Consider the following 25,369-nt stretch of genomic DNA (forward strand, 5'->3'; position numbering starts at 1 on the left):
GGAGTTCATCCGGATGTCGGTACTCGTTCAATCGCCTTGGGACATAGCCGGTTATGGTAACCCGCACCAAGGCCAGCGGGACTTTACCGGATATCACGATTTGCACAAATGCCTTGGTCTTAGCCCGGATTTAACAACTTGCACGAATGCCTTGGTCTTAGCCGGATATAGCTACTAGCACAATTGCCTTGGTCTTAACCGGATATAAATTTCAGCATAATTGTCTTGAGGCTTAGCCGGATATCATTCAATTTCTCATGCACACATACATCAATAATCATTGTACATACATATTTCATTTTCGTTACTAAGGCTCAAACACAATTATAATCATTAGCATATTAGCCTTGGGACTTAGCCGGGTGGAATTCAAATACTCATACACACATGATCAATAATCATACACATCCATGTTTCATCTTACATAATTCAAGTAAGATCACTTCTTGAGGACTTACCTCGGATGTTGTCGAACGGCTTTTTCGGCTATTCGATCACCTTTTCCTTCCCTTGTCCAATTGTGGCCCTCTTAGCTCTTGAGCTAATTCAAACAAATTCAATTTATTAAAACCTCATTGTGCTTGCTTATGGCGAATATGACAAGGATTTTAAATGGTCATATGGCCACTCTTTAGCTTGAATACACAATGGTCATGCACATTTTATACTACATCAAGCAATTCAATACAATTTATTTGAGCATCAAGGAAATGCTAAGGCCTTCAATAGGCTACCCAAGGCGAATATTCATGTACATGTTGAGGCCAATTATGCATAATACCTCACAAAAACAGCATGCATTTTACTAGTTAATGCTTTGCATATTGTGGCTCAAAACTTATAATATAGCATCAAGCACTTATATGTGTGCTAGGCGAATTGTGCTTGAAATTTCACAATTATTCTTCAACATCTTCTTCTTTAAACCAACTTATTCATCACTTACTTCATAGCCAAAACATCATGTGCAAACATATATATACAATATGAGCATGGCGAATTTTCAAGGTGTCCATAGCCATCCAAAAATACAAATTTTAACTAACATGCAAGAAGCATGAACCATGCTCATGAATGGCGAATATGACAATCATGCTCCTTTTCAACTTCAATCATGATAAATCAAAAGAAGGCTCAAATCTTGCTCAAGAGTAGACAATCCATCATTGCATGCATCATCATCAAGCTTCACACTTAGCATGCAATGGCTTTATCACCATAACAACTTTGGCCAAATACCATTTCCATGGCTTAACAAAGATTTGAGCCATGGCTAACATGCACATCAAGTTAGCAACCAAAACATGCATGAAACTCCTAACACAACCTCATACATACCTTAATCTTGATGCAAACTTGGCCAAATCTCCTTCTAGATCTCTTCCAAACCAAGCATGAAGCAAAAATCCTCCTTCTTCCTTAGTTTTGGCTCAAAGAAAGGATGAACAAAATTTTTTCTTTCCTTCTCTACAACTCACGGCAATGGGGGATTACCACACTCACACACATTTTTTTTCATTTTTTATCACCCATACACCTTTGTTTATTATTTCACCCTAATGCACCAACAAAACATGTTTCATGACATGTTTAGCCCATCCTCCTTGTCATGGCCGGCCACCACCTATAAAGGGGAATTTGACATGCAAGTCCATTATTTTGCATGCATGCTTTAATTAGTCATCACACATTTCCTATCATACTTTCAAAGTTCATTACTAAGTCCTTTCTTGTGGAATTCACCCTTATAACACTAAATCAATCATCATAAAATGTCATACATGAGCACACATATTATAGGCATCAAAATAAATTTTTAATTATTTTTATGCCTCGGTTTAATGGTCCCGAGACCACCTTCCGACTAGGGTCAATTTTGGGCTGTCACAACTCTCCCCACTTAAGAAATTTTCGTCCCGAAAATCTTACCGATAAATAGGTTTGGATATCGCTCTTTCATAGAGTTCTCGGTCTCCCAAGTAGCTTATTCTATCCGTGCTTGAGCCATAACACTTTTACTAGCGGAACCGCTTGTTTCACAACTCTTTCACTTCTCGTGATAGGATACGAATCGGTTCTTCCTCATAACTCATATTAGCTTGAATTTCAATTTCGATGGACTAATCACGTGCGATGGATCGGATCTATAGCGTCGAAGCATCGAAGCGTGAAAGACATCGTGAACCTTTTCGAGTTCGGGGCAAAGTCAAAGCGATATGCCCTTTGGATCGACTCGCTCGGATATCTCATATGGCCCAACAAACCTCGGGCTCAACTTGCCCTTACGGTAGAATCGAGTATCTTTTCCAAAGCGATACCTTGAGGAACACTTTATCACCCACGATACTCGATATTCTTACGCTTGAGATCCGCGTCGACTTCGACGATCGGAGGTTATCTTGAGACTTTCACGGATTACTTTCACTTCTGTTCAGCATCCCTAATCAAATCCACCGAAAATCTTGCTTTCACCGAGCTCGGTCCAAAACAATGGTGTACGGCATTTACGACCGTACAAGGCCTCGTAAGGTGCCATTTTAATACTTGATTGAAATTTGTTGTTGTAAGCGAATTCAATCAACGGCAAATACCGTTCCCATGAACCACTAAACTCGAGGACGCACATCTTAACATATCCTCAAGTATCCGAATTATCCGCTCGGATTGACCATCGGTTTGAGGGTGAAAAGCGGTCTTTGAAATGCAACTTGGTACCCAAAGCTTCTTGCAACTTTTTCCAAAATCACGAGGTAAATCTCGGATCTCTATCTGACACGATGGAAATAGGCACCCCATGTAATCTCACAATCTGAGAAACGTACAATTCCGCTAATTTGTCCATTGAAAAATCCGTACGTACGGGGACAAAGTGGGCCGACTTCGTCAATCGATCTACCACGACCCAAACCGCATCCTTCTTACTTGCTGACAATGGCAGTCCGGATACAAAGTCCATTGTGACTTGATCCCATTTCCACTCGGGTATTGTGATTGGCTGAAGTAATCACGAAGGCACACGATGTTCGCTTTCACTTGTTGACATATTAAACATCTTGAAATAAAGTCGGAGATGTCTCGCTTCATACCATGCCACCAAAACCGGCGTTTCAAATCATTGTACATCTTCGTACTCCCGGGTGGATTGCCATTCGGCTACAATGGGCTTCATTGAGAATTATCGAAATGAGTTCAATTCTTTGGGACACAAGCGACTTTTGAACCTCAAACAATCGTCATCGTCGATTTGAAACTCCGAGTCCTTGTTGAACACACGCAGCCCGTTTTGCAACCAACTCGTCGTCGACTTTACGAGCTTCTCGAATTTGGTGTGTCAATAATGGTTTGGCTTTCAATTCACCACTAACACCTTGTCGGATCGGACGGACTAGTGCACATTCATCGCTCGTAAAGTGAATAACGATTTACGACTCAAGGCATCCGCAACCATATTCGCCTTTCCGGGTGATAGTCAATGATCACTCATAATCCTTTAACAGCTCGAGCCAACGTCTTTGTCGCAGATTTAAGTCTCTTTGGGTCATCAAATATTTGAGACTTTTGTGATCCGAGTATACATGGCACCTTTCACCAAATAAGTAATGTCGCCAAATCTTTAAAGCGAATACGATGGCGGCCACTCGAGATCATGAGTCGGATAATTTTTCTCATGTGGCTTTAATTGCCTCGGCGCGCAGGCCACAACTCGACCTTCTTGCATTAATCATAACCTAACCCAAGTAGAGAGGCGTCGCTATAGATGACAAACTCCTTGGGACTCGGGTTGCACTAGAATTGGGGCTTCAGTCAAATAAGTTTTGATTGATCGAAACCTTTTGGCATTTCTCATCCATTCGAACTTAACGTCCTTTTGGAGTAAGCCGTCATCGGCGTGGCTATCGTTGAGAAGCCTTTTACAAATCGTCGGTAATAACCAAGCAAGCCCCAAAAGCTCGAACCTCGGTAATATTTCTGGAGGCTTCCAATTAAGTATGGCTGAAATTTTATTGAATTCGACTCGAATACCCGTCTGAGATACCACATGACCCAAGAAGCTAACCTCTCTTAACGAACTCACACTTGCTTGAACTTAGCATATAATTGCTTGTCCGTAAAATTTGCGGCACTAACCGTAGGTGTTCGGCATATTCGGTCTCATTTCTTGAATAGACCAAGATGTCATCAATGAACACGACTACGAATCGATCCAAATATGGTCTAAAGATCCGATTCATTAAATCCATAAATACCGCGAGGGCATTAGTGAGCCCAAGCGGCATCACTAGGAACTCATAGTGACCATATCTCGATTACGAAGGCGGTCTTGGGCACGTCCAAATCTCGGATTCGCAATTGATAGTAGCCCGATCTCAAATCTATTTTCGAGAACACCGAGGCTCCCTTGATTGATCGAACAAGTCGTCAATCGTGGCAGCGGATATTTGTTCTTTATCGTCGCTTTATTAAGGCGGCGATAGTCGATCTGCACCGCATGGTTCCATCCTTCTTTTCACGAACAACAACTGGCGCACCCTAAGGCGAAAAACTCAGGCGAGCAAAACCTCTATCCACCAATTCTTGCAAGCGAGCTTCCAACTCCTTTAATTCCGTTGGTGCCATACGATCACGGAGCTATCGAAATTGGAGTGGTACCGGTACCAATTCGATGCCAAATTCTATTTCCGAGCAGGTGGTAAACCGGCAATTCTTGAGGAAAACATCAGGGTATTCACAAACCACGGCGCAGATTCGGGTTTCTTTTACGATTCCTTGTCATCGAAACACGTCGCCGTGCGCGCCGCACTCTTTTCTTACATATTTTCGGGCCAACATTGCGATATTACGGTGGCAACCCTTTAAGTCCGTAGACTTAACCCGAATTATCTCGTTATTCGCGCACCTCAAATCGATAGTCTTGCTTTTGCAATTTACGACCGCATCGTGCATGGTCAACCCATCCAAACCAAGAATAACGTCGAATTCATCGAACAGCAAAAGCATCAAGTCCGCCGGGAAACAAGAACCTCGGAACACTAGGAGACTTTTCTTGCACACTTTGTTGACAAGCACGTAATGACCCAAGGGGTTTGACACCCGAATTACAAACTCAGTAGACTCAATAGGCAAAGTCTTACTGGATGCTAAGGTTTCACATATATAAGATTGAGTAGAACCGGGGTCAATCAACGCAATCACTTTAGTATTGAAAAGGGTGAAAGCACCGGTAATGACATCGGAGAGGCGGCATCCTCGGCGTGCGCGTATGGCATAAGTCCTCGCGAGAGCACGAGCCTCGGATCGATGGTAGCATCTCTAGATCCTCTCGACCGCCACCGACATTGCCCATATTTCTAGGTGGCCTACCTCGGCGATGGTAGCACCCGAGTTTCCACTCGACTCACATTACATTCAAGCTTCCTCGGGCAATCCTTCCTAAAGTGGTCGGCCGATCCACACTTATAGCGGAGTGATCACGAAACCAACAGCTCCCGAATGCCATTTGCCACAATGTTGACACTCGCCTCTCTCGGCGATCATTTCCTGCTGGCGATCGAAGTGACTCGTGTGGTCACGAGGGGTCGATCGCGTCCTCGTCTAAAAAGCCCAAAGCGCCTCTAGACCGGTTCACATCATCTCGAAATCTCTTGATTGCTGTTGAAGAGACTTTCGAGGACCTCTTCGAATTCTCCGGTTCCCATCGACTTTTTGTTTCTCCTTTCTAAGCTCTTCGACTTTACAAGCTTGCTCAACAAGTACTACGATCTCGTATTTCGAGAATGCCAGCGAACATCCTTATATCATCATTCAGCCCATCCTCGAAGCATTTACACATAATAGCTTGGACGAAATGCATTCTCGCGTGTATCGGCTAAGCCTCACAAATTTTCGTTCATAGTCGGTAACCGACATAGAACCTTCTTAAGATCAAGAAATTCCCAAGTCACTTGCTCTCTAGGTACCACAGAAGTCGAGTACTCCACCAATAGTAGGTGGAATCACGTAGCAAGGAGATGGTACACTTTAAGCATTCATCGGTGTACAAGATAGCTCATCGAGCACCCGGATAGTGTTGTCCAACGAAATTCAGCTCGTTCGGCATCATCATCGTCCGTAGCTTTAAATTCAGTGGCCCCATGTTTTGAATCCTATCATTTGGGGCTTACTTGACCTTATTTGGTCGATTACGGAGGTATTGTAGGTCTGAGGTTGCATTTGTCGGGAATGGAGGTCGTGGGACAGCCGTGTTAGTTGAATGTATTGATTAAACCATTCGTTCATCACACTATAAAAGGCTTGCCTAGCCTCATCATTCGGATTGCTGGCCATAGGTTGAGAGTCCATGGCGCTGTCCCTTGTCGGGAGCAGGCGCCACACTCTCCACATCATCAGCTATTGCTCGGTTGGGATCGGGACCCATTGCTATAAACAAACTCAAAGTCAAATTGTCGAAATCACCACACTATCGATTCATCATTTAATGGCATGTATAGCTAGACCCCAAACACCTCACGGTAGTCCTAGAATCGACTAAACCGTGGCTCGATACCATAAAATTGTAACCCCGAACCCGAGACCATTGCGGTGTCGGACACGAGGGGTTAACAAGCCAAGTTCACATGGTTTGCCCACCAATTTGACATTTCCAGTCAGGCTGGAAGACTGCATCACCGTCGCCTTAAAATCATATCTCGAGTTTCAAAACTCGGAAACTGGTTTCGTAAATTTTCCTGAATTTAGACTCATATATCCATCCATGGATTTATTTCTAGAATTTTGGATGGGCCAATTGGTACAGTTTATTAGTTAAAGTCACCCATGTTACAGGGATCGACTGCTCTGACCTTCGCGCGGTATAACTTGAATATCTCTCTGTACAGGGCTTTAATGCTGGTGTCGTTTGTTTCTAATGAAACTAGACTCAAAATGGAATCTGTACATATAAGGTATGTCGCCTAATTCTTTCTGGATAATTTATAGTAAATTTTAAAGTTGCGACAGGGAACCCAGAAACCGTTCTGGCCCTGTCTCACAATAGCATTAATATCTCTTAACATGTAACTCCTATGACCATTTCGTTTCTTCCATATGAAAATAGACTCATCAAGGTTAATTTACATAGCTTATTCACTATTTAATTCCATTTCTACGAATTTTGGTGATTTTTCACATTCACGTCACTGCAGCTGGCAGCATCTGTTTTAAGGTAGGTCTTACCTATTTGGTAGTCTCCATGAACCAACTAGTCTTTGCCATACATAGGTTCATATATGATCATTTTAACCATGCCAATGGCTGATCATATGACCAACATTCCCATTTCAAGCCATAGCCACATCATGACACCAAATATATACATACAAACCACAATTATTCTAAGTTCATGTTCCCTTTTCGAGCCATTTTCGCATGGCCGTACATACTTACATCACCACATATTTAACAAACAAGGGGTAGTCCTATACATGCCATTTCAAGTTCAACCAAGAATTTATACCAAAATGGGGGCTTGATAGTGTGGATGACTTCGACTTCAACGATCCCGAATCCGATTGCTATCGGCGAAATCTAGAAAAGCGAGAGCCAAAGCGGTGAGTAAGCATTTTTATGCTTAGTAAGTCTCAAGGAATATAATCAACTCTAATTACAGCAATACATTCACATAGTTAAATGCATCATTTCATTAATGCGCATTCACATAATCATACTTACTTTACCATCCCAACTCTTATGTTCATACACAAATAACGGCTTCATTAAGGCCGATAACTCGCTCCATCATAGGAGCGGATATTCATCGCTCTTACTCCTAGCGCGCAAAGCACACACCGCACTTACCTTATCATTGGGAAATTTCACAAGTGCATTAGCTGAAATTTTCCAGCAAGCTCATAATTTTCAAATCACATACCTTGGAGTTCATCCGGATGTCGGTACTCGTTCAATCGCCTTGGGACATAGCCCGGTTATGGTAACCCGCACCAAGGCCAGCGGGACTTTACCGGATATCACGATTTGCACAAATGCCTTGGTCTTAGCCGGGTTTAACAACTTGCACGAATGCCTTGGTCTTAGCCGGATATAGCTACTAGCACAATTGCCTTGGTCTTAACCGGATATAAATTTCAGCATAATTGTCTTGGGGCTTAGCAGGATATCATTCAATTTCTCATGCACACATACATCAATAATCATTGTACATACATATTTCATTTTCGTTACTAAGGCTCAAACACAATTATAATCATTAGCATATTAGCCTTGGGACTTAGCCGGGTGGAATTCAAATACTCATACACACATGATCAATAATCATACACATCCATGTTTCATCTTACATAATTCAAGTAAGATCACTTCTTGAGGACTTACCTCGGATGTTGTCGAGCGGCTTTTTCGGCTATTCGATCACCTTTTCCTTCCCTTGTCCAATTGTGGCCCTCTTAGCTCTTGAGCTAATTCAAACAAATTCAATTTATTAAAACCTCATTGTGCTTGCTTATGGCGAATATGACAAGGATTTTAAATGGTCATATGGCCACTCTTTAGCTTGAATACACAATGGTCATGCACATTTTATACTACATCAAGCAATTCAATACAATTTATTTGAGCATCAAGGAAATGCTAAGGCCTTCAATAGGCTACCCAAGGCGAATATTCATGTACATGTTGAGGCCAATTATGCACTTAATACCTCACAAAAACAGCATGCATTTTACTAGTTAATGCTTTGCATATTGTGGCTCAAAACTTATAATATAGCATCAAGCACTTATATGTGTGCTAGGCGAATTGTGCTTGAAATTTCACAATTATTCTTCAACATCTTCTTCTTTAAACCAACTTATTCATCACTTACTTCATAGCCAAAACATCATGTGCAAACATATATATACAATATGAGCATGGCGAATTTTCAAGGTGTCCATAGCCATCCAAAATACAAATTTTAACTAACATGCAAGAAGCATGAACCATGCTCATGAATGGCGAATATGACAATCATGCTCCTTTTCAACTTCAATCATGATAAATCAAAAGAAGGCTCAAATCTTGCTCAAGAGTAGACAATCCATCATTGCATGCATCATCATCAAGCTTCACACTTAGCATGCAATGGCTTTATCACCATAACAACTTTGGCCAAATACCATTTCCATGGCTTAACAAAGATTTGAGCCATGGCTAACATGCACATCAAGTTAGCAACCAAAACATGCATGAAACTCCTAACACAACCTCATACATACCTTAATCTTGATGCAAACTTGGCCAAATCTCCTTCTAGATCTCTTCCAAACCAAGCATGAAGCAAAAATCCTCCTTCTTCCTTAGTTTTGGCTCAAAGAAAGGATGAACAAAATTTTTTCTTTCCTTCTCTACAACTCACGGCAATGGGGGATTACCACACTCACACACATTTTTTTTTCATTTTTTATCACCCATACACCTTTGTTTATTATTTCACCCTAATGCACCAACAAAACATGTTTCATGACATGTTTAGCCCATCCTCCTTGTCATGGCGGCCACCACCTATAAAGGGGAATTTGACATGCAAGTCCATTATTTTGCATGCATGCTTTAATTAGTCATCACACATTTCCTATCATACTTTCAAAGTTCATTACTAAGTCCTTTCTTGTGGAATTCACCCTTATAACACTAAATCAATCATCATAAAATGTCATACATGAGCACACACATATTATAGGCATCAAAATAAATTTTTAATTATTTTTATGCCTCGGTTTTGTAGTCCCGAGACCACCTTCCGACTAGGGTCAATTTTGGGCTGTCACAACTCTCCCCCACTTAAGAAATTTTCGTCCCGAAAATCTTACCGATAAATAGGTTTGGATATCGCTCTTTCATAGAGTTCTCGGTCTCCCAAGTAGCTTATTCTATCCGTGCTTGAGCCATAACACTTTTACTAGCGGAACCCGCTTGTTTCACAACTCTTTCACTTCTCGTGATAGGATACGAATCGGTTCTTCCTCATAACTCATATTAGCTTGAATTTCAATTTCGATGGACTAATCACGTGCGATGGATCGGATCTATAGCGTCGAAGCATCGAAGCGTGAAAGACATCGTGAACCTTTTCGAGTTCGGGGCAAAGTCAAGCGATATGCCTTTGGATCGACTCGCTTCGGATATCTCATATGGCCCAACAAACCTCGGGCTCAACTTGCCCTTACGGCGAATCGAGTATCTTTTCCAAGCGATACCTTGAGAACACTTTATCACCCACGATACTCGATATTCTTACGCTTCAGATCCGCGACGACTTACGACGATCGGAGGTTATCTTGAGACTTTCACGGATTACTTTCACTTCTGTTCAGCATCCCTAATCAAATCCACCGAAAATCTTGCTTTCACCGAGCTCGGTCCAAAACAATGGTGTACGGCATTTACGACCGTACAAGGCCTCGTAGGTGCCATTTTAATACTTGATTGAAAGTTTGTTGTTGTGGCGAATTCAATCAACGGCAAATACCGTTCCCATGAACCACTAAACTCGAGGACGCACATCTTAACATATCCTCAAGTATCTCGAATTATCCGCTCGGATTGACCATCGGTTTGAGGGTGAAAGGCGGTCTTGAAATGCAACTTGGTACCCAAAGCTTCTTGCAACTTTTTCCAAAATCGCGAGGTAAATCTCGGATCTCTATCGACACGATGGAAATAGGCACCCCATGTAATCTCACAATCGAGAAGCGTACAATTCCGCTAATTTGTCCATTGAAAAATCCGTACGTAACGGGGACAAAGTGGGCGACTTCGTCAATCGATCTACCACGACCCAAACCGCATCCTTCTTACTTGCTGACAATGGCAGTCCGGATACAAAGTCCATTGTGACTTGATCCCATTTCCACTCGGGTATTGTGATTGGCTGAAGTAATCCTGAAGGCACCTGATGTTCCGCTTTCACTTGTTGACATATTAAACATCTTGAAATAAAGTCGGAGATGTCTCGCTTCATACCATGCCACCAAAACCGAGCGTTTCAAATCATTGTACATCTTCGTACTCCGGGTGGATTGCCATTCGGCTACAATGGGCTTCATTTGAATTATCGAAATGAGTTCAATTCTTTGGGACACACCAAGCGACTTTTGAACCTCAAACAATCGTCATCGTCGATTTGAAACTCCGAGTCCTTGTTGAACACACGCAGCCCGTTTTGCAACCAACTCGTCGTCGACTTTACGAGCTTCTCGAATTTGGTGTGTCAATAATGGTTTGGCTTTCAATTCAGCCACTAACACACCTTTGTCGGATCGGACGGACTAGTGCACATTCATCGCTAGTAAAGTGAATAACGATTTACGACTCAAGGCATCCGCAACCATATTCGCCTTTCCGGGTGATAGTCAATGATCAGCTCATAATCCTTTAACAACTCGAGCCAACGTCTTTGTCGCAGATTTAAGTCTCTTTGGGTCATCAAATATTTGAGACTTTTGTGATCCGAGTATACATGGCACCTTTCACCAAATAAGTAATGTCGCCAAATCTTTAAAGCGAATACGATGGCGCCCACTCGAGATCATGAGTCGGATAATTTTTCTCATGTGGCTTTAATTGCCTCGCGCGCATAGGCCACAACTCGACCTTCTTGCATTAATCATAACCTAACCCAAGTAGAGGCGTCGCTATAGATGACAAACTCCTTGCCGGACTCGGGTTGCACTAGAATTGGGGCTTCGATCAAATAAGTTTTCAGTTGATCGAAACCTTTTGGCATTTCTCATCCATTCGAACTTAACGTCCTTTTGGAGTAACCGTCATCGGCGTGGCTATCGTTGAGAAGCCTTTACAAATCGTCGGTAATAACCAAGCAAGCCCCAAAAGCTCTCGAACCTCGATAATATTTCTCGGAGGCTTCCAATTAAGTATGGCTGAAATTTTATTGAATTCGACTCGAATACCCGATCTGAATACCACATGACCCAAGAAGCTAACCTCTCTTAACGAACTCACACTTGCTGAACTTAGCATATAATTGCTTGTCCCGTAAAATTTGCGGCACTAACCGTAGGTGTTCAGCATGTTCGGTCTCATTTCTTGAATAGACCAAGATGTCATCAATGAACACGACTACGAATCGATCCAAATATGGTCTAAAGATCCGATTCATTAAATCCATAAATACCGAGGGCATTAGTGAGCCCAAAGCGGCATCACTAGGAACTCATAGTGACCATATCTCGTTCGAAGGCGGTCTTGGGCACGTCCAAATCTCGGATTCGCAATTGATAGTAGCCCGATCTCAAATCTATTTTCGAGAACACCGAGGCTCCCTTGATTGATCGAACAAGTCGTCAATACGTGGCAGCGGATATTTGTTCTTTATCGTCGCTTTATTAAGTCGACGATAGTCGATGCACAACCGCATGGTTCCATCCTTCTTTTCACGAACAACACTTTGGCGCACCCTAAGGCGAAAAACTCGGGCGAGCAAAACCTCTATCCACCAATTCTTGCAAGCGAGCTTCCAACTCCTTTAATTCCGTTGGTGCCATACGATACGGAGCTATCGAAATTGGAGTGGTACCGGTACCAATTCGATGCCAAATTCTATTTCCGAGCGGTGGTAAACCGGCAATTCTTGAGGAAAACATCCGGTATTCACAAACCACGGGCGCAGATTCGGGTTTCTTTTCGATTCCTTGTCATCGAGCACGTCGCAGTGCGCCGCACTCTTTTCTTACATATTTTCGGGCCAACATTGCGATATTACGGTGGCAACCCCTTTAAGTCCGTAGACTTAACCCGAATTATCTCGTTATTCGCGCACCTCAAATCGATAGTCTTGCTTTTGCAATTTACGACCGCATCGTGCATGGTCAACCCATCCAAACCAAGAATAACGTCGAATTCATCGAACAGCAAAAGCATCAAGTCCGCCGGGAAACAAGAACCTCGGAACACTAGGAGACTTTTCTTGCACACTTTGTTGACAAGCACGTAATGACCCAAGGGGTTTGACACCCGAATTACAAACTCGATGAGACTCAATAGGCAAAGTCTTCTTTGGATGCTAAGGTTTCACATATATAAGATTGAGTAGAACCGGGGTCAATCAACGCAATCACTTTAGTATTGAAAAGGGTGAAAGCACCGTAATGACATCGGAGAGGCAAGCATCCTCGGCGTGCGCGTATGGCATAAGTCCTCGCAGGAGCACGAGCCTCGGATCTGATGGTAGCATCTCTAGATCCTCTCGACCGCCAATCGACATTGCCCATATTTCTAGGTGGCCTACCTCGGCGATGGTAGCACCCGAGTTTCCACTCGACTCACATTACATTCAAGCTTCCTCGGGCAATCCTTCCTAAAGTGGTCGGCCGATCCACACTTATAGCAGGAGTGATCACGAAACCAACAGCTCCCGAATGCCATTTGCCACAATGTTGACACTCCGCCCTCTCTCGGCGATCATTTCCACCCTGGCGATCGAAGTGACTCGTGTGGTCACGAGGGTCGATCGCGTCCTCGTCTAAAAAGCCCAAAGCGCCTCTAGACCGGTTCACATCATCTCGAAATCTCTTGATTGCTGTTGAAGAGACTTTCCGAGGACCTCTTCGAATTCTCCAGTTCCACATCACTTTTTGTTTCTCCTTTCTAAGCTCTTCGACTTTACAAGCTTGCTCAACAAGTACTACGATCTCTATTTCGAGAATGCCAACGAACATCCTTATATCATCATTCAGCCCATCCTCGAAGCATTTACACATAATAGCCGGACGAAATGCATTCTCGCGTGTATCGGCTAAGCCTCACAAATTTTCGTTCATAGTCGGTAACAGACATAGAACCTTGCTTAAGATCAAGAAATTCCCAAGTCACTTGCTCTCTAGGTACCACGAAGTCGAGTACTCCACCAATAGTAGGTGGAATCACGTAGCAAGGAGATGGTACACTTTAAGCATTCATCGGTGTACAAGATAGCTCATCGAGCACCGGATAGTGTTGTCCAACCGAAATTCAGCTCGTTCGGCATCATCATCGTCCGTAGCTTTAAATTCAGTGGCCCCATGTTTTGAATCCTATCGATTGGGGCTTACTTGACCTTATTTGGTCGATTCTCGGAGGTATTGTAGGTCTTGAGGTTGCATTTGTCGGGAATGGAGGTCGTGGGACAGCCGTGTTAGTTCGAATGTATTGATTAAACCATTCGTTCATCACACTATAAAAGGCTTGCCTAGCCTCATCATTCGGATTGTTGGCCATAGGTTGAGAGTCCCGGCGCTGTCCCTTGTCGGGAGCAGCGCCACACTCTCCACATCATCAGCTATTGCTCGGTTGGGATCGGGACCCATTGCTATAAACAAACTCAAAGTCAAATTGTCAGAAATCACCACACTATCGATTCATCATTTAATGGCATGTATAGCTAGACCCCAAACACCTCACGGTAGTCCTAGAATCGACTAAACCGTGGCTCTGATACCATAAAATTGTAACCCCGAACCCGAGACCATTGCGCCGTGTCGGACACGAGGGTTAACAAGCCAAGTTCACATGGTTTGCCCACCAATTTGACATTTCCAGTCAGGCTGGAAGACTGCATCACCGTCGCCTTAAAAATCATATCTCGAGTTTCAAAACTCGGAAACTGGTTTCGTAAATTTTCCCTGAATTTAGACTCATATATCCATCCATGGATTTATTTCTAGAATTTTTGGATGGGCCAATTGGTACAGTTTATTAGTTAAAGTCACCCATGTTACAGGGATCGACTGCTCTGACCTTCGCGCGGTATAACTTGAATATCTCTCTGTACAGGGCTTTAATGCTGGTGTCGTTTGTTTCTAATGAAACTAGACTCAAAATGGAATCTGTACATATAAGGTATGTCGCCTAATTCTTTCTGGATAATTTATAGTAAATTTTTAAAGTTGCGACAGGGAACCCAGAAACCGTTCTGGCCCTGTCTCACAATAGCATTAATATCTCTTAACATGTAACTCCTATGACCATTTCGTTTCTTCCATATGAAAATAGACTCATCAAGGTTAATTTACATAGCTTATTCACTATTTAATTCCATTTCTACGAATTTTGGTGATTTTTCACATTCACGTCACTGCAGCTGGCAGCATCTGTTTTAAGGTAGGTCTTACCTATTTGGTAGTCTCCATGAACCAACTAGTCTTTGCCATACATAGGTTCATATATGATCATTTTAACCATGCCAATGGCTGATCATATGACCAACATTCCCATTTCAAGCCATAGCCACATCATGACACCAAATATATACATACAAACCACAATTATTCTAAGTTCATGTTCCCTTTTCGAGCCATTTTCGCATGGCCGTACATACTTACATCACCACATATTTAACAAACAAGGGGTAGTCCTATACATGCCATTTCAAGTTCAACCAAGAATTTATACCAAAATGGGGGCTTGATAGTGTGGATGACTTGACTTCAACGATCCCGAATCCGATTGCTATCGGCGAAATCTAGAAAAGCGAGAGCCAAAGCGGCGGAGTAAGCATTTTTATGCTTAGTAAGTCTCAAGGAATATAATCAACTCTAATTACAGCAATACATTCACATAGTTAAATGCATCATTTCATTAATGCGCATTCACATAATCATACTTACTTTACCATCCCAACTCTTATGTTCATACACAAATAACGGCTTCATTAAGGCCGATAACTCGCTCCATCATAGGAGCGGATATTCATCGCTCTTACTCCTAGCGCGCAAAGCACACACCGCACTTACCTTATCATTGGGAAATTTCACAAGTGCATTAGCTGAAATTTTCCAGCAAGCTCATAATTTTCAAATCACATACCTTGGAGTTCATCCGGATGTCGGTACTCGTTCAATCGCCTTGGGACATAGCCGGTTATGGTAACCCGCACCAAGGCCAACGGACTTTACCCGGATATCACGATTTGCACAAATGCCTTGGTCTTAGCCGGTTTAACAACTTGCACGAATGCCTTGGTCTTAGCCGGATATAGCTACTAGCACAATTGCCTTGGTCTTAACCGGATATAAATTTCAGCATAATTGTCTTGAGGCTTAGCCGGATATCATTCAATTTCTCATGCACACATACATCAATAATCATTGTACATACATATTTCATTTTCGTTACTAAGGCTCAAACACAATTATAATCATTAGCATATTCGCCGGGACTTAGCCCGGTGGAATTCAAATACTCATACACACATGATCAATAATCATACACATCCATGTTTCATCTTACATAATTCAAGTAAGATCACTTCTTGAGGACTTACCTCGGATGTTGTCGAGCGGCTTTTTTGGCTATTCGATCACCTTTTCCTTCCCTTGTCCAATTGTGGCCCTCTTAGCTCTTGAGCTAATTCAAACAAATTCAATTTATTAAAACCTCATTGTGCTTGCTTATGGCGAATATGACAAGGATTTTAAATGGTCATATGGCCACTCTTTAGCTTGAATACACAATGGTCATGCACATTTTATACTACATCAAGCAATTCAATACAATTTATTTGAGCATCAAGGAAATGCTAAGGCCTTCAATAGGCTACCCAAGGCCGAATATTCATGTACATGTTGAGGCCAATTATGCACTTAATACCTCACAAAAACAGCATGCATTTTACTAGTTAATGCTTTGCATATTGTGGCTCAAAACTTATAATATAGCATCAAGCACTTATATGTGTGCTAGGCGAATTGTGCTTGAAATTTCACAATTATTCTTCAACATCTTCTTCTTTAAACCAACTTATTCATCACTTACTTCATAGCCAAAACATCATGTGCAAACATATATATACAATATGAGCATGGCGAATTTTCAAGGTGTCCATAGCCATCCAAAATACAAATTTTAACTAACATGCAAGAAGCATGAACCATGCTCATGAATGGCCGAATATGACAATCATGCTCCTTTTCAACTTCAATCATGATAAATCAAAAAGAAGGCTCAAATCTTGCTCAAGAGTAGACAATCCATCATTGCATGCATCATCATCAAGCTTCACACTTAGCATGCAATGGCTTTATCACCATAACAACTTTGGCCAAATACCATTTCCATGGCTTAACAAAGATTTGAGCCATGGCTAACATGCACATCAAGTTAGCAACCAAAACATGCATGAAACTCCTAACACAACCTCATACATACCTTAATCTTGATGCAAACTTGGCCAAATCTCCTTCTAGATCTCTTCCAAACCAAGCATGAAGCAAAAATCCTCCTTCTTCCTTAGTTTTGGCTCAAAGAAAGGATGAACAAAATTTTTTCTTTCCTTCTCTACAACTCACGGCAATGGGGGGATTACCACACTCACACACATTTTTTTTTTCATTTTTTATCACCCATACACCTTTGTTTATTATTTCACCCTAATGCACCAACAAAACATGTTTCATGACATGTTTAGCCCATCCTCCTTGTCATGGCGGCCACCACCTATAAAAGGGGAATTTGACATGCAAGTCCATTATTTTGCATGCATGCTTTAATTAGTCATCACACATTTCCTATCATACTTTCAAAGTTCATTACTAAGTCCTTTCTTGTGGAATTCACCCTTATAACACTAAATCAATCATCATAAAATGTCATACATGAGCACACACATATTATAGGCATCAAAATAAATTTTAATTATTTTTATGCCTCGGTTTTAATGGTCCCGAGACCACCTTCCGACTAGGGTCAATTTTGGGTGTCACAACTCTCCCCACTTAAGAAATTTTCGTCCCGAAAATCTTACCGATAAATAGGTTTGGATATCGCTCTTTCATAGAGTTCTCGGTCTCCCAAGTAGCTTATTCTATCCCGTGCTTGAGCCATAACACTTTTACTAGCGGAACCCGCTTGTTTCACAACTCTTTCACTTCTCGTGATAGGATACGAATCGGTTCTTCCTCATAACTCATATTAGCTTGAATTTCAATTTCGATGGACTAATCACGTGCGATGGATCGGATCTATAGCGTCGAAGCATCGAAGCGTGAAAGACATCGTGAACCTTTTCGAGTTCAGGGGCAAAGTCAAGCGATATGCCACTGGATCGACTCGCTTCGGATATCTCATATGGCCCAACAAACCTCGGGCTCAACTTGCCCTTACGGTAGAATCGAGTATCTTTTTCCAAAGCGATACCTTGAGGAACACTTTATCACCCACGATACTCGATATTCTTACGCTTCAGATCCGCGTCACGACTTCGACGATCGGAGGTTATCTTGAGACTTTCACGGATTACTTTCACTTCCTGTTCAGCATCCCTAATCAAATCCACCCCGAAAATCTTGCTTTCACCGAGCTCGGTCCAAAACAATGGTGTACGGCATTTACGACCGTACAAGGCCTCGTAGGGTGCCATTTTAATACTTGATTGAAAGCTGTTGTTGTAAGCGAATTCAATCAACGGCAAATACCGTTCCCATGAACCACTAAACTCGAGGACGCACATCTTAACATATCCTCAAGTATCTGAATTATCCGCTCGGATTGACCATCGGTTTGAGGGTGAAAGGCGGTCTTTGAAATGCAACTTGGTACCCAAAGCTTCTTGCAACTTTTTCCAAAATCGCGAGGTAAATCTCGGATCTCTATCGACCACGATGGAAATAGGCACCCATGTAATCTCACAATCGAGAAGCGTACAATTCCGCTAATTTGTCCATTGAAAAATCCGTGCGTCGCAGGGGACAAAGTGGGCCGACTTCGTCAATCGATCTACCACGACCCAAACCGCATCCTTCTTACTTGCGACAATGGCGGTCCGGATACAAAGTCCATTGTGACTTGATCCCATTTCCACTCGGGTATTGTGATTGGCTGAAGTAATCCACGAAGGCACTGATGTTCCGCTTTCACTTGTTGACATATTAAACATCTTGAAATAAAGTCGGAGATGTCTCGCTTCATACCATGCCACCAAAACCGACGTTTCAAATCATTGTACATCTTCGTACTCCGGGTGGATTGCCATTCGGCTACAATGGGCTTCATTGAATTATCGAAATGAGTTCGAATTCTTTGGGACACACCGACGACTTTTGAACCTCAAACAATCGTCATCGTCGATTTGAAACTCCGAGTCCTTGTTCGAACACACGCAGCCGTTTTGCAACCAACTCGTCGTCGACTTTACGAGCTTCTCGAATTTGGTGTGTCAATAATGGTTTGGCTTTCAATTCAGCCACTAACACACTTTGTCGGATCGGACGGACTAGTGCACATTCATCGCTAGTAAAGTGAATAACGATTTACGACTCAAGGCATCCGCAACCATATTCGCCTTTCCGGGTGATAGTCAATGATCACTCATAATCCTTTAACAACTCGAGCCAACGTCTTTGTCGCAGATTTAAGTCTCTTTGGGTCATCAAATATTTGAGACTTTTGTGATCCGAGTATACATGGCACCTTTCACCAAATAAGTAATGTCGCCAAATCTTTAAAGCGAATACGATGGCGGCCAGCTCGAGATCATGAGTCGGATAATTTTTCTCATGTGGCTTTAATTGCCTCGGCGCATAGGCCACAACTCGACCTTCTTGCATTAATCATAACCTAACCCAAGTAGAGAGGCGTCGCTATAGATGACAAACTCCTTGCGGACTCGGGTTGCACTAGAATTGGGGCTTCAGTCAAATAAGTTTTCAGATTGATCGAAACCTTTTGGCATTTCTCGTCCATTCGAACTTAACGTCCTTTTGGAGTAGCCGTCATCGGCGTGGCTATCGTTGAGAAGCCTTTTACAAATCGTCGGTAATAACCAAGCAAGCCCCAAAAGCTCGAACCTCGGTAATATTTCTGGAGGCTTCCAATTAAGTATGGCTGAAATTTTATTGAATTCGACTCGAATACCCGTCTGAATACCACATGACCCAAGAAGCTAACCTCTCTTAACCGAACTCACACTTGTGAACTTAGCATATAATTGCTTGTCCGTAAAATTTGCGGCACTAACCGTAGGTGTTCAAGCATGTTCGGTCTCATTTCTTGAATAGACCAAGATGTCATCAATGAACACGACTACTGAATCGATCCAAATATGGTCTAAAGATCCGATTCATTAAATCCATAAATACCGCGAGGGCATTAGTGAGCCCAAAGCGGCATCACTAGGAACTCATAGTGACCATATCTCGTTCAAGGCGGTCTTGGGCACGTCCAAATCTCGGATTCGCAATTGATAGTAGCCCGATCTCAAATCTATTTTCGAGAACACCGAGGCTCCCTTGATTGATCGAACAAGTCGTCAATACGTGGTAGCGGATATTTGTTCTTTATCGTCGCTTTATTAAGGCGACGATAGTCGATCTACAACCGCATGGTTCCATCCTTCTTTTCACGAACAACTTGGCGCACCCTAAGGCGAAAAACTTCGGCGAGCAAAACCTCTATCCACCAATTCTTGCAACCGAGCTTCCAACTCCTTTAATTCCGTTGGTGCCATACGATACGGAGCTATCGAAATTGGAGTGGTACCGGTACCAATTCGATGCCAAATTCTATTTCCCGAGCGGTGGTAAACCCGGCAATTCTTGAGGAAAACATCCGGTATTCACAAACCACAGACGCAGATTCGGGTTTCTTTTACGATTCCTTGTCATCGAGCACACGACGCTGTGTACGCCGCACTCTTTTCTTACATATTTTCGGGCCAACATTGCGATATTACGGTGGCAACCCTTTAAGTCCGTAGACTTAACCCGAATTATCTCGTTATTCGCGCACCTCAAATCGATAGTCTTGCTTTTGCAATTTACGACCGCATCGTGCATGGTCAACCCATCCAAACCAAGAATAACGTCGAATTCATCGAACAGCAAAAGCATCAAGTCCGCCGGAAACAAGAACCTCGGAACACTAGGAGACTTTTCTTGCACACTTTGTTGACAAGCACGTAATGACCCAAGGGTTTGACACCAATTACAAACTCGATGAGACTCAATAGGCAAAGTCTTCTTTGGATGCTAAGGTTTCACATATATAAGATTGAGTAGAACCGGGGTCAATCAACGCAATCACTTTAGTATTGAAAAGGGTGAAAGCACCGGTAATGACATCCGGAGAGGCGGCATCCTCGCGTGCTTGCGTATGGCATAAGTCCTCGCAGGAGCACGAGCCTCGGATCGATGGTAGCATCTCTAGATCCTCTCGACCGCCAATGACATTGCCCATATTTCTAGGTGGCCTACCTCGGCGATGGTAGCACCCGAGTTTCCACTCGACTCACATTCATTCAAGCTTCCTCGGGCAATCCTTCCTAAAGTGGTCGGCCGATCCACACTTATAGCAGGAGTGATCACGAAACCAACAGCTCCCCGAATGCCATTTGCCACAATGTTGACACTCCGCCCTCTCTCGGCGATCATTTCCACCACTGGCGATCGAAGTGACTCGTGTGGTCACAGGGGGTCGATCGCGTCCTCGTCTAAAAAAGCCCAAAGCGCCTCTAGACCGGTTCACATCATCTCGAAATCTCTTCGGTGCCTGTTGAAGAGACTTTCCTGAGGACCTCTTTCGGAATTCTCCAGTTCCCACATCAGCTTTTTGTTTCTCCTTTCTAAGCTCTTCGACTTTACAAGCTTGCTCAACAAGTACTACGATCTCTCGTATTTCGAGAATGCCAACGAACATCCTTATATCATCATTCAGCCCATCCTCGAAGCATTTACACATAATAGCTTCGGACGAAATGCATTCTCGCGTGTATCGGCTAAGCCTCACAAATTTTCGTTCATAGTCGGTAACCGACATAGAACCTTGCTTAAGATCAAGAAATTCCCAAGTCACTTGCTCTCTAGGTACCACAGAAGTCAGAGTACTCCACCAATAGTAGGTGGAATCACGTAGCAAGGAGATGGTACACTTTAAGCATTCATCGGTGTACAAGATAGCTCATCGAGCACCGGATAGTGTTGTCCAACCGAAATTCAGCTCGTTCGGCATCATCATCGTCCGTAGCTTTAAATTCAGTGGCCCCATGTTTTGAATCCTATCGATTGGGGCTTACTTGACCTTATTTGGTCGATTCTGGGAGGTATTGTAGGTGTGGGGGTTGCATTTGTCGGGAATGGAGGTCGTGGGACAGCCGTGTTAGTTCGAATGTATTGATTAAACCATTCGTTCATCACACTATAAAAGGCTTGCCTAGCCTCATCATTCGGATTGCTGGCCATAGGTTGAGAGTCCGCCGGCGCTGTCCCTTGTGCGGGAGCAGGCGCCACACTCTCCACATCATCAGCTATTGCTCGGTTGGGATCGGGACCCATTGCTATAAACAAACTCAAAGTCAAATTGTCAGAAATCACCACACTATCGATTCATCATTTAATGGCATGTATAGCTAGACCCCAAACACCTCACGGTAGTCCTAGAATCGACTAAACCGTGGCTCTGATACCATAAAATTGTAACACCCCGAACCCGAGACCATTGCCGGTGTCGGACACGAGGGGTTAACAAGCCAAGTTCACATGGTTTGCCCACCAATTTGACATTTCCAGTCAGGCTGGAAGACTGCATCACCGTCGCCTTAAAAATCATATCTCGAGTTTCAAAACTCGGAAACTGGTTTCGTAAATTTTCCCTGAATTTAGACTCATATATCCATCCATGGATTTATTTCTAGAATTTTTGGATGGGCCAATTGGTACAGTTTATTAGTTAAAGTCACCCATGTTACAGGGATCGACTGCTCTGACCTTCGCGCGGTATAACTTGAATATCTCTCTGTACAGGGCTTTAATGCTGGTGTCGTTTGTTTCTAATGAAACTAGACTCAAAATGGAATCTGTACATATAAGGTATGTCGCCTAATTCTTTCTGGATAATTTATAGTAAATTTTTAAAGTTGCGACAGGGAACCCAGAAACCGTTCTGGCCCTGTCTCACAATAGCATTAATATCTCTTAACATGTAACTCCTATGACCATTTCGTTTCTTCCATATGAAAATAGACTCATCAAGGTTAATTTACATAGCTTATTCACTATTTAATTCCATTTCTACGAATTTTGGTGATTTTTCACATTCACGTCACTGCAGCTGGCAGCATCTGTTTTAAGGTAGGTCTTACCTATTTGGTAGTCTCCATGAACCAACTAGTCTTTGCCATACATAGGTTCATATATGATCATTTTAACCATGCCAATGGCTGATCATATGACCAACATTCCCATTTCAAGCCATAGCCACATCATGACACCAAATATATACATACAAACCACAATTATTCTAAGTTCATGTTCCTTTTCGAGCCATTTTCGCATGGCCGTACATACTTACATCACCACATATTTAACAAACAAGGGTAGTCCTATACATGCCATTTCAAGTTCAACCAAGAATTTATACCAAAATGGGGGCTTGATAGTGTGGATGACTTCGACTTCAACGATCCCGAATCCGATTGCTATCGGCGAAATCTAGCGAGAGCCAAAGCGGCGGAGTAAGCATTTTTATGCTTAGTAAGTCTCAAGGAATATAATCAACTCTAATTACAGCAATACATTCACATAGTTAAATGCATCATTTCATTAATGCGCATTCACATAATCATACTTACTTTACCATCCCAACTCTTATGTTCATACACAAATAACGGCTTCATTAAGGCCGATAACTCGCTCCATCATAGGGCGGATATTCATCGCTCTTACTCCTAGCGCATAAGCACACACCGCACTTACCTTATCATTGGGAAATTTCACAAGTGCATTAGCTGAAATTTTCCAGCAAGCTCATAATTTTCAAATCACATACCTTGGAGTTCATCCGGATGTCGGTACTCGTTCAATCGCCTTGGGACATAGCCCGGTTATGGTAACCCGCACCAAGGCCAGCGGGACTTTACCGGATATCACGATTTGCACAAATGCCTTGGTCTTAGCCGGGTTTAACAACTTGCACGAATGCCTTGGTCTTAGCCGGATATAGCTACTAGCACAATTGCCTTGGTCTTAACCGGATATAAATTTCAGCATAATTGTCTTGGGGCTTAGCCGGATATCATTCAATTTCTCATGCACACATACATCAATAATCATTGTACATACATATTTCATTTTCGTTACTAAGGCTCAAACACAATTATAATCATTAGCATATTCGCCGGGACTTAGCCGGGTGGAATTCAAATACTCATACACACATGATCAATAATCATACACATCCATGTTTCATCTTACATAATTCAAGTAAGATCACTTCTTGAGGACTTACCTCGGATGTTGTCGAGCGGCTTTTTGGCTATTCGATCACCTTTTCCTTCCCTTGTCCAATTGTGGCCCTCTTAGCTCTTGAGCTAATTCAAACAAATTCAATTTATTAAAACCTCATTGTGCTTGCTTATGGCGAATATGACAAGGATTTTAAATGGTCATATGGCCACTCTTTAGCTTGAATACACAATGGTCATGCACATTTTATACTACATCAAGCAATTCAATACAATTTATTTGAGCATCAAGGAAATGCTAAGGCCTTCAATAGGCTACCCAAGGCGAATATTCATGTACATGTTGAGGCCAATTATGCATAATACCTCACAAAACAGCATGCATTTTACTAGTTAATGCTTTGCATATTGTGGCTCAAAACTTATAATATAGCATCAAGCACTTATATGTGTGCTAGGCGAATTGTGCTTGAAATTTCACAATTATTCTTCAACATCTTCTTCTTTAAACCAACTTATTCATCACTTACTTCATAGCCAAAACATCATGTGCAAACATATATATACAATATGAGCATGGCGAATTTTCAAGGTGTCCATAGCCATCCAAAATACAAATTTTAACTAACATGCAAGAAGCATGAACCATGCTCATGAATGGCGAATATGACAATCATGCTCCTTTTCAACTTCAATCATGATAAATCAAAAGAAGGCTCAAATCTTGCTCAAGAGTAGACAATCCATCATTGCATGCATCATCATCAAGCTTCACACTTAGCATGCAATGGCTTTATCACCATAACAACTTTGGCCAAATACCATTTCCATGGCTTAACAAAGATTTGAGCCATGGCTAACATGCACATCAAGTTAGCAACCAAAACATGCATGAAACTCCTAACACAACCTCATACATACCTTAATCTTGATGCAAACTTGGCCAAATCTCCTTCTAGATCTCTTCCAAACCAAGCATGAAGCAAAAATCCTCCTTCTTCCTTAGTTTTGGCTCAAAGAAAGGATGAACAAAATTTTTTCTTTCCTTCTCTACAACTCACGGCAATGGGGGATTACCACACTCACACACATTTTTTTTCATTTTTTATCACCCATACACCTTTGTTTATTATTTCACCCTAATGCACCAACAAAACATGTTTCATGACA

Source organism: Gossypium arboreum, chromosome 7 (assembly GCF_025698485.1).
Source record: "Gossypium arboreum isolate Shixiya-1 chromosome 7, ASM2569848v2, whole genome shotgun sequence".
Lineage (NCBI taxonomy): Eukaryota > Viridiplantae > Streptophyta > Magnoliopsida > Malvales > Malvaceae > Gossypium > Gossypium arboreum.